Source organism: Penaeus chinensis, chromosome 21 (assembly GCF_019202785.1).
Source record: "Penaeus chinensis breed Huanghai No. 1 chromosome 21, ASM1920278v2, whole genome shotgun sequence".
Classification (NCBI taxonomy): domain Eukaryota; kingdom Metazoa; phylum Arthropoda; class Malacostraca; order Decapoda; family Penaeidae; genus Penaeus; species Penaeus chinensis.
This window is the reverse complement of record NC_061839.1, coordinates 22901789-22909288: the sequence shown is the minus strand read 5'-3', so window position 1 is coordinate 22909288 and position 7500 is coordinate 22901789. Positions and strand designations below refer to the sequence as shown.

At 34.2% G+C, this 7500-nt stretch overlaps 2 protein-coding genes across 14 annotated transcripts in view; one reads left to right on the top strand and one right to left on the bottom strand.

The window, feature by feature from the left end:
* The window catches only part of LOC125036752 (vesicle transport through interaction with t-SNAREs homolog 1A-like), a 16353-nt gene extending 16337 nt beyond the window's left edge, over positions 1–16 (top strand). Inside the window, exon 5 of the mRNA XM_047629609.1 lies at positions 1–16. This exon is cut by the window's left edge and continues 231 nt beyond it. The gene's annotated coding sequence lies outside the window, so the exon portion shown is untranslated.
* Positions 17–3761: 3745 nt separating this feature from the next.
* Positions 3762–7500, bottom strand: part of LOC125036550 (protein couch potato-like) — a 252363-nt gene continuing 248624 nt past the window's right edge. For all 13 annotated transcript variants that reach the window (XM_047629241.1, XM_047629242.1, XM_047629238.1 and 10 more), the window contains one exon: positions 3762–7500. This exon is cut by the window's right edge and continues 981 nt beyond it. The gene's annotated coding sequence lies outside the window, so the exon portion shown is untranslated.

The window sequence follows — 7500 nt, the reverse complement described above, 5'->3', positions numbered from 1 at the left end:
TATTATACTCTTAAAAGTTAATTTATTACAATCTTTTAATGACATGGTTACTAGAAGGAATTATGGAAATGGTGCAATTACATTAAAGATCAATAGATGTTTAAGAGAGTGTCAATAAATGGTTAATTTATTTCTCCCTATTTATTTCCATGAAGATTCAGTTAAAACATACTAAAAATATTTGTATTGACAGTAGAAGCTTATGGTTACACAATTCATATAAGAAATCAACTTGTTATATCTGCTCGAGATAAACTGTACTAAACTTTTGTAATCTTTGTAAACAGACAAATTGATGGTATTATTGACCTCTTCTAGGGTTAGAAAACACAAAAATGTTATGTGTGCAGCTTATGCTCTTCTAATGAATAGAGACTTGGCACATTTTTTTTTATTATTTATGAGTTATTTATTTGAAATTTAAGGTAATTATTTTGTTGATATTATTATTACTATCATCATTATTTCCCTCCTTTTTTATTTTATAATTTTATAACTTTTCCACTGTTCTGTTATTCCTACACACATTATCTGAAATTAGTAGACTGTTCACTTTGGTTAAAAAAAAAAGTCAAATATTTGGAACGGTGGAAGAGCTTTTTTCTAAGCATATTTAAACATGCATTCACTCCGTCTTCTCTGTCTGTCTTTTTCTTTCTTTCTTTTTTTTCCCTCTTTCTGGTCTTGTCCACACAATCAGTCCTTATAGCTCTCCTTTGCATTGCTATTATCTCTTTCTGTACAAATGTTTTTTTCTTTATTGCCAATTTCTATATTTGTAAAGTGTTATGCTGTATGAAGATGGTAATAGACTGTTTTCATGGAGCATATTGATTCCAAATTATCTCTCTAGATAGTCAACAACTATGTTATATATTTCATTTTAAAATATTTTTTGTATTATTCAATTTCCTGTAACACACCTAGTGCTGTCAGTCATTGCAGGCAGGAATAGGATCCTGAGCATGGACTTAGTATCCTCCCTGGAGCTACCACTTTTCTAGCCATGGATCATGGATGGTACATTCCAACCTCATTTATCAGTGGAAATAATGCAAAAGGCTTTTTCTAAATGCTCACTGAATCTAATCCTCCTCTAAGAACTGTGTGCTCTCATAAAGAATTATTTCCGTCACCCTAGCCTTTATGTGAATTTTTCATGATGGCATGTTCCGAATATCCCAGCTCTCAGCCAGATTATTCCTTGGCACTATATTCCTGTCTCCTGGCTCTCAGCCTAGTTTTTTTTCACCCAGTTAGATCCACGTAGATAAATATCTGATTTACTTATTTATATTCCTTATATTTGGAATTTGGTAAAAGAAGCAACATCTTTATAAGAGTTAGAACAAGGCAATTTTAAAGGAAACACCATTTATCTCATCTGTTTTTAGTACAGATATACCTTTCCCTTTTCTTTTATACTTTTCCATGTATTTCATTATTTATTACATCTCCGTCTTGTAGGTGTGCCAGTTTTAGTCCATAAAAAATGAAGTGTGATAGTTGTTATTCAGTCATTTCATTTGGTTTGTTTTCTATTTTTGTAACTATCATGTGGTGCCTCAAGACTTCCAACTTTCCTTTCCCTTGTCATCTGAATCAATAAAAGATCTTTTCCTTGCTGCTTCTGAACCTCATTTCTTTGCAGTTTGCTGTTTTTCTGGGATGGGATTTTACAGACTCATGAATACTGGAATAGGATACCTTCCATTAGTGATATAGGCTTCTAAACAGTGTTTAGAATGATGGTTGGTGCTCTGCAGTCTCCCATCTTGGCAGCTAAATACATTCTGCAAAGGTTATTACCTTAGTTGACCTGGTGTTTATCCTCCCTAGCTGTTTATACAGACACACAAGGTTAAAGGGTAAATCCCATTGGTTGCAGTCTATAAGATGTGTGATTGCCGTTCTAGCAACTTACTTTAATGGCTAATTTTCACACACACACACACACACACACACACACACACACACACACACACACACACACACACACACACACACACACACACACACACACACACACACACACACACACACACAAATGTACATATACATACTCACATATATACACATACATACATACATATACAATTGCCTTAACCAGTGCCTATTGGAGATGAGCCTTTTTTAACCCAAAGTCTCTGGGAAAATGTTCCCTGTAGTTCCCCTAGTGGACATGGCATATATGTACATGCCATCCCTGTAGACTTCAGGTTAACATATGGGAATTTGTGGCAGCTCATGATGTCCACATTGGCAACCACCCCCCTCCAACATACACACACATGGATACATGTACATTCAAACTATACTCATATGAGGCAGGCTGTCAGCACTAAATACGTCAAGTTTCCATCCCCTTCCCTTCATACCCAATCTGAAAGACTGAAAAGCCTATTTCTGCTAAGCTGGCAGAACCACTTCAATATTGTTGACTGTTACTCTATTACACATTACTTAATGTTTCCTGTGTAAAGACTGTTTGATACAGCTAGAGCATAGTCAAAATATTTGGTCATAGAGCTCATAACTGCTTAGGACTGGAACTTCACATGGGTGTCAATATCTGTCAGTTTACCAGAGAGAGGAAAAATGCTGCAATGTCTACAGATGAAGAAAAAAGGTGGTAAAGATGTAAAAAAAAAAAAAAAAAAAGTCAATCCAAACAAAGAAAAAAGGAAAAACAGAAGAGTGTGAGTGAGTGAGATTGTAGACACAGAGCTCACTGATCTTAAACTTATATATTAGCATCATCTGCATACCTGTTTACAACTGAATAAGATGAACTACCCCCCCCCCCCCCACACACACACACACACTCACACAATTATGTACAAGTTACAATATATGGGTGTTGACACCCACCCACACATGCAAAATGCAGATACAAACCTATCCATATGAATAGTCCTTTCTCCATATGCATTGATTTTTTTGTAAATGCATGCATTTTAGGTAAAGTACAAGTGCATATACAAGTACTCTCAGTTCTGAATGTGCATAACTCCTTACATTCTAGTTGTTGAAGTACACACCCAGCCACTTGACAAATCAATTATGCACACAAAAAGGAGGAATTCAGAATTATGGTTACATTTCCTGTTATTTCTTTTCCCATCTTGTGCTTTTCGGGCTTCTGAGTTGGGTATCTTTTTGTGTGTCTAAAATGCTTAAAACTGCCCGGGATTTAATTAGTATTTAATTACAAGTTTTATAACTTTCAGGTGTGGCAATTGTATCATCAGAAGTGAATAGTAGGTCCTCACTTTTCTCCCCATATTTTCAATTGATGAATATAAGGGCATCAATCATTATTTGATATTCTACATAATGTAATTGAGACAATCAGTATCCATACTAATATTTATTTTGAAAACAACCGCTTCAGTTGGATGAAGGCACTCATATTTCTTCTTCAAAAGAATGGTATAGAAAGTGCAGACCCCATTCATGAAGCCAATATCTGAAATTAAAGGGACTGCAGAAATGTACAAGAGGACACACTTGAATGTTGGAAATATAATTTATTAAGATAAACAGTTAAATTACTATGCAAAATGGTATGATGAAAATGTATGTCAAAGCAGAATTTAAATTCATCTTTACATAATATTACCTTACTGTGAGAAGTTATCATCAATGAGAGAAAGAGAAAAAAAAAATTGATAATTGTAGATGGACTATACATATTCCTCCAATGGTACTTCACAAATGATTATTCAATATAAAAAATTGGCTTAAAGTAAACAATATGCTCTTCACTATAAGTTTTATTCCCCGCCTTTGGACCCTATACACGATATGATATAGTTATAATGACAATGTCGTACACATAGTGGTATCCTCATACTGCACTTAACAAAATGTGTTAACCTGACTAGTACTCCACTTGGTTGCAACTACCATCTTAAGAACAAATAATATTAGTATTAATTATTATTACTTTATAAGATCTCTGGACTTATAGCCTACATTTAAATAAAACTAAATATAAGACTTACTTTTAAACTAATAACCCAACAAAAGACATCCTTTGGTTTTAATTAATTTCTGATCTGCAGAAACATTCGACCTTTTGCATTTATAAAAAGAAAATACCAATAATAAAAAAATGAACAAAATTAAAAATAAAACAAACACTAAATTAGTTCCTTCTTTTCTATGTTTTTGGAGCACCTCAGGTATGAAATTTAGATTCAATATAAAGATACAAAATTAGGAAAAAAAAAGAAAGAAGACAATAAAAGAACAAAAGTAAAAGAAGAGCAGAAAAAAATCCTCTAATAGATCTCAATTCATTGCCAGAGATACATATTGCAAAATCACAGAAATGACATTTTACTCTAAGTAGATATAACATACAAAAAGGAATATCAGGCCGAGATTCGTAACTTACAAAAGATAACCACCTAAATACTAACTTTAAAGATATGAGGGGCAGTTAGCAACCGGTCTCTTTCCACAGAACGTTCTTGTCTCGCTGAGGTAACAGGAACAGCAAACTAGGGCAGGATTTACTCTAAAGTATCAAGATTTTTTTTTCATCTTCATCTTTCCTAATATAGTTATGTACTAATTTTGATACAAGTTTTTACAATTTCTTTTTAATTTGAAAAGGAATGAAATAATTTTTTCCTAATTTCTTTTTTTACTTCTGCCAGGGGGTTTTCTACAGCCTAGTCTGCTGATAGAATTACTTTGCCAACACACGGCCACTAGTGTGTTTGGGTACAGGACAGTCTAGGCTGGGCTGCAGGCTACCCCACAAAACCTACCAATCTTATTGCTAGGCAACCAGTTCAAGAACAGCATACAAAACCTGTATTGCATGACCAATGATCATGATTATAAATATATCTAAAAAACAAACAAACCCAAAAATATACAAAAATGAAAACCTTACAGGCACAACTCTCTTTTTTACTTTTTGACCTTGATAAATCACCAAAAAAGGAGGTAAACAAAATATAGTATTACACATTTGAAGTATGGAATTCTTTTCTCCATTGCTAGGGGCTTGAGCTAAGGGAGTGCCCACAACCTAGCCTTTATGTCCTTGCTTGAGATGGTGGACATGTGCTGGCAAAGTGTTCAATTTAAAGGTCACTTGTCTCTACAACACACATAATAGGCAATTATGTAGGGAAAACGACAAAATGCAGCAAAGCTACTGACCTGCATGTCAAAATAAAACAAAACAATAGAAAATATTCCTAATTAAAATAAAGACTGGCAACAAACCATCAGTTTTGTTCACTTTTAGAGAAGAAGAAAAAAAATACATAGCATGGCAATACAAATATACTTGACCAATGCTCTTAAATCCAACCTTTACTAGAACACAAGTATTGTCCATACACTGGATGAAAATGACATATGGAAATAATCTTCAAAAACCAATAGATTGTTCTTTAATATGCAGAAACTACTAACATAATAATCCTTAGAAAATGGCTTCGTTATCTTGTTGTAAGGCATAGAATATTGGACAATTCTAGAAAGGGCACTTAATCAATTATGCAGTAAGAATAACTTTAACCTAAGAAAGGAATGATCACTGACTTTGTTACACATATTCTTTACATTACCTTCTAATAGAATATGTATATAAGGGCCCTCTAGAAAAGCCGACTGGCCAGCGTTTCAGATGAGAAGATTCCATAATAAAAAATAAAAAAATCAGTAATGATAATGATAATGATAATAATTATAATATTAATGTTAACAATAATAATGAAATAATGAAAATTATATGTATATACCACACAGCAAGAGATAACTACAGCATAAAGGGTCCTAATCATATACACCACTGAAATGTTTCATCTCGCTATAGACATCATTGTAACGCCTTCTCACCTGAAATCTACTTGCCTACTGATATGTACTAAAAGAACATCACCTGTTGAGCTCATAACAGCTACAGTTTTCAAAATGGACGGAGAAGTATCAAGCTGTGAGTTTCAAGTCTAAGCTGGGGACCATGTACATAGTTATGTGCAGAAGGTAGGCATTTCCTCACAAGGCAGCAGAAGGACACCAAGTTACCTGTAAGATCACAGTGGGTACTGAGCACAAGAGTCAGGGCTGCCTTACTCGTAGTTTTTATTTTTATCTTTTTTTTTTTTTTAGTTTTTTAAAATTTTTTTAGTTTTTTTTTCATTTTCTTTTTTTTATGTTTTTAGTTTTACAACCTTGAGCAGAGACCTCCTGTCTTCTGCCAAAAAGAAGTGCCTGCCCAGGGAACAGAAATTTAACAAGAAATTGCATCTTTGTAATTTTGAGAATGGCAGACTCTTCTTGCTATGTTTTAAAACTATTATGATCGAATGTGTAACAAGTGATGTTATGAGTATGACAGACTCCTGGACAGGCTACTTGTTTCTGCAGTGGTCATACCAATACCTTTTCTGCATCTCCTCAGTTCAGACTTGAAAAATAACCCACAAAGCTTGAGGGTATATAACCACTGGGGTTCATTCAGCAGACAGGACACGGGGCATGAAAAAGCAACAGCTTGTTGTTTGGTGTGCCCTGGCCTACATACGGGGGCACACAGGTTCATCACTTAAAGCTTAACACCCATCCTAATTATTTTTTAAAATTCAAAATCCTGTAATAGGACATCACAAACTCAATTATGGTAAAGTTAATGAGAAACGTGTATGCCTCCTAACAAACACTGAATACATACTACAATATGACAAAACAGATATGTATATTATATACCACATTCAGCAACTGAGACAGTAATATGGACTTGCCCTACAATAACATCAAGAATCTTCACACACCACAAGCTTCACCTCAGGTATTACGGTACAACATAACATTGTCTGTAAAGTTTCATACAGGCATCTAATAAAGAACAATATTGTAAACAGGATATTTCCAATGGTAAAATGATATGTACCTGTTCTTAATTTTAGACTTAGTCTAGCAGGGCAAGTCCTGGTCAAACAGTCAGCCTCTTCTGGCTGGTATGTACTTCATACATATTATGGTTTCAACATCAACAACCAAGACTGGGGTATTGGAACGGAATATAGAGGCAAAAAATATGGACAATCAATATTTTCTAACACTGTAGCAGAATAGTGTATTACTATATACAAATAACAACATGAGGGTGTGCCACAGTCATTCTATGGGACTGCTAACCTTACAGTGGCATCTTTGCCACACACTGCCATTTAAACCAATCAGCTGCCATCAGAAGTGGCACACAATCACATGTTATACATTATTTCATTAATTAAAGGTTTATTGCTATCAATAAACATAGCTCCATATCAACTGACACACCAAAGATATTTTTTAGGATGATATGCAAATTAAAACTATACATTTCAAACACTGGTAAACATAAAAATTCAAGGTGCAGCAGTAAATATGATATGAGCACCTTGTTTTCATGTTAAAGTGAAAAGCTCCATTATCATCAGCACTCCCAAATGCTTGCCAGGACTTACTACAGAAGCACATCTTGTATCT